The 3,874-nt window shown below is 38.3% G+C and overlaps 1 long non-coding RNA gene across 1 annotated transcript in view; it reads left to right on the top strand.

The window, feature by feature from the left end:
* The first annotated feature begins 480 nt into the window (after positions 1–480).
* LOC116689006 (uncharacterized) overlaps positions 481–3,874 on the top strand; it is a 7,391-nt gene continuing 3,997 nt past the window's right edge. The window contains exons 1-2 of the long non-coding RNA XR_004331906.1: positions 481–607; positions 3,432–3,434. This is a non-coding gene — a long non-coding RNA (uncharacterized LOC116689006). The remainder of the gene's footprint in view (positions 608–3,431; positions 3,435–3,874) is intronic.

The raw sequence follows: 3,874 nt of genomic DNA, 5'->3' as shown, positions 1-3,874 counted from the left end.
TTCAGTGAGTCCAGTTTGAAGTAAAGTGGAGACATCTCTGTTCTTTACTTTTTAAGAGGCTGTTGTAATTGTTAAGGCTTGATTATGAGGTTAAATGGTTTAGGGTAACAGACATGTATGTAATGGTTAAATTGATTTGGTCATTGATTTAGCTCAACAGCACAATATGTGGTATTAGCACACATCTACATAATAATATGTAGATTGATGTGATTGATTGTGTCAACTAAAGATGGCAATATTAAGCTTTGTTGTACACTCTGTGCTGATGTCGACAAAGTGCCATCTAGCTACAAAAACACTACGTCAAATTTGAAGAAACATTTGGAGTTGCAGCATTGCGCAATCAAATTTACAGAGCAAGTCCCAGGTGGTGCGAAGCAGAGAGCAGAAGGGTCCCCTACCACCCAAACAACAAAAGCTTGACTTCGGTGCAAAACCAGTAAGTGGAGGAGAGTTGAAGAAGTTGGTCAAGCAGTATATTGTAGAGGAAATGCTGCCCTTAAACACGATTGACTCACTCTCTTTCATGCCATAATAAACAAGATCCCCACTACTGTCAATGCTGAGCTGCCTCACAATAAACCGGTTGTCATTTTATGTTGAGGTGGGTGTTGTCAGCAGCTATTGAATGTAAAATAAAGTCACTTTTAATCTATCTTTGTTACTTTTAAAATTAAGTAATCTGTAAAGTATCTGGTAACACTGCTAACCAGTAACTAACTGTTGGAGTCTCAGTGTTTTTCCTTGTAACTGCAATACAGTGTTTAGCCAGTAGTGAACTCTTTTTAAATACTTGACAGGCTCAAATCAGGTGGAAGTAGTCTAAGGATAAACATTTGCGGGCATACCGGTAACACAATACAAATCACATCAGATATAGTTTGTATTACCTTTTAATTATTTAAATTGCTCATATATTATGCTTTTTGGCTTTTCCCCTTTCCTTTATTGTGTTATGTTTTTTTGTGCACGTTATTGGTTTACAACGTGAAAAAGCCCAACGTCCACCCTAAAGGGACTTACCATCTTTCAAAGAAAAAACTTTGAAACTGCTCCAAATAGCTCAATTGTAGTCCAGCCTTTACTTCCGTGACGAATGTGCATCTTTGTAAAACAACACGGTATAATGCACGCCTGGCTGCTAGCATGGCAATCCCTCATACTCTGCAATTGACATGCTAGCAGTACTTACTGCACATGTGCTACTCCCAACAAAGATACTACAGAATTGAGCTGCCTCCCTCTGTAGCTAAAACAGAGAGCTCAACACACAGGGTGAAAAGAGGAGCTGTAGTACAGTGTAGTACAACAAATGTATGGTGTTTTCTGAAAATTAAACAACATAAACCTATTCTGGTACAACCTCTAAATACAATTCTGAACTTGAAAATGAGCATAACATGAGCACTTTAATTGTTAACATTCAATTCTCTCTGAACCCTTTCACTACCAAACTAAATCTTGTTACACAGAAAGAAAAAGCATGATTCCTCAACAATATTTCCTCTCTGGCTTGAGCAGCAGTTCAGTCAAATAAAAAATGGGACTACTGCAAATGCTCCTCATTGCTTGTAAGCCTGAATTGAAGCTAAAATCACTTTCTAATGGTTTCATTTTTTTAGAGACTTCATCTTTGATTAAGCTAACTCAGTTGGACTGACACACTCAAATTTAAAGAATCACAAGTTGATAGGAATGAATAATAAGCTCCACCTCAGCAATGTGAACTCGGTGATGACTCCCGCAGATAGAAGAATATTTAAAATCAGTTATTCTTTGCTCTCACACTAAGACAATATTTCACATTATTTCACTTGCTTTCAATATAACCCGATGTTACTCCAACCAAAGCACCAGTCTGGCATCTGTGCCTGCTAATAGGGTCGTTAATATTCATATCTTCACACAGATGAGATGAGAAACACGCTGGCGAGCACCCATTCACACACACAAGAGAAAGTACACACACACCACAAAGAGAAATCAGTTGGCTGCTCAAATATAATTACTTGACTGCTGGCTGCCATTTAGGACAGTGCCTAGCTATATTATTTTGTCCATCTTCCTCTCTATCTTTCTGTCTTTAATCTATATTTCTTTTAATGTCTGTTTTCCCTGTCACTGGATGTATTCTCTTCTCACCACCTGTCTTCTCTCAAACATTGCTTGGCAGATCTAACAATGCTGATTTGATTTAATGTACAAGTGTTTTATTGATATCATTTTTAATATGAATTCTTTCTCAAAGTGGAACTCAATTATTATAGACTGTATGGCCGTGTCTCTGCCACAACAGTAGCTTTCAAGCTTTGACACCCCAATGAAGGCCATGAAAGATAAAAATGCAGGTTTTCTAAGAACATAAATTAGACACATTGACAGTTTTATATTGTTAAAGTACATGACTTTGGGAACCTCTTGCGTCCTTCAGTGGCAGTGTTTTACTTGAGATGTCACAAAGGCAACTGGTGTTTATTGTTGAGACTGGAAGGCCATTCTTTGCCTTGCAAACAACAGTGGACAAAACAATCTCACCAGAAGCTCTATTATGTTGCAGTTCTGAAACCTTAGATTGGATCCCGCAATAAAAGAAGTGTTTCTGACAAAAAAAGACAAATGACTACTGTTTGTAACTTGTGATCTACAGGATATACACTGATTCTGTGGCTGTCAAATATTGCCAGAGTTGTTAAATCATCACTTTGTCAGGATCTGTTATTCCTTGGACCGGACTTCTTGGATTGTATCACTGGTACCTGACACAACATGTAGTGCCTGGCATTTTTTTACAGTCTATAGGATAACAAAATCTATGTTGTAAAAATTCAAAAATCATTTATATCAGGAGAGACATGTTTGCATAAATGCAAATACATTTTTTTGTACACACAGGTCAAATAAAATGTGCAAAGTCTTAGGCGCTATACAAATATTTCGTATATATCTATATAGGGGTAGAAAACCATCAGACCACTCAATGGAATCTAGTAACCGGTGGTGGCAACGAAGGAGCCCGAAGACCAGACCGAAAGAAGCGCCGGACCGGCCAGCTGGAGTAGATGACTGGAGGTGGAGGTGGAAGTGGAAGTGGAGGTGGAGGGTAGCACTCTTGCCTGCAAACGACAGCTGAATGCACAGGGAGAAACAGATTTTAGGCAGGGTTGTGACTCTGTGATTGGCCCTTGTCATTTGTGTAATGATTCTGATTGGTTTAGCAGAAAGGTTAACGCCTCCACCATCTGATTTGAGTTAGGTAAAGCAATGATTAACCCTTGTGTTGTCTTCCCGGCAAAATCAACACTTTTGTTGATGTTTTTTATCGATGTTTTTAACTTTTTCTTACTTTTTTCATCACTTTTGATACTTTTTTTTTCAAAATTTTTCATTTTTTGAAATTTTTTAACACTACGTAACACTAACTTGGGGAGGCTGTGGCTCAGTGGTAGAGCGGTTGCCTGCCAATCGGGAGGTTGGTGGTTTGATCCCCGCCCCTGCAGTCATTGTCGAAGTGTCCTTGGGCAAGACACTGAACCCTGAGTTGCTCCCGGTGCTGCGCATCTGTGTGTGAATGTTTATCTGATGAGCAGGTGGCACCTTGTACGGCAGCCCCGGCCACAGTGTATGAATGTGTGTGAATGGTGAATGTTTCCTGTAGATGTAAAAGCGCTTTGAGCAGTTGTTAAGACTGGAAAAGCGCTATATAAATACAGAACATTTAACTTTAGTTTAACAGTTATTAATTGTGATATTATATTGGGTTATTGGGAATTTATGTTCAATATACCTCATTTATAGGAAATTATACCTAATGTTTGAGTTATAAAAAGCAGAAATTAGAAATTAATTAGACTAAAATTAAAGGAATGTATGT

The sequence above is a fragment of the Etheostoma spectabile genome, chromosome 5 (assembly GCF_008692095.1).
Source record: "Etheostoma spectabile isolate EspeVRDwgs_2016 chromosome 5, UIUC_Espe_1.0, whole genome shotgun sequence".
In the NCBI taxonomy this organism is placed as follows: domain Eukaryota; kingdom Metazoa; phylum Chordata; class Actinopteri; order Perciformes; family Percidae; genus Etheostoma; species Etheostoma spectabile.
The sequence above is the reverse complement of the archived record's forward strand: the minus strand, read 5'-3'. Positions and strand labels throughout refer to the sequence as shown.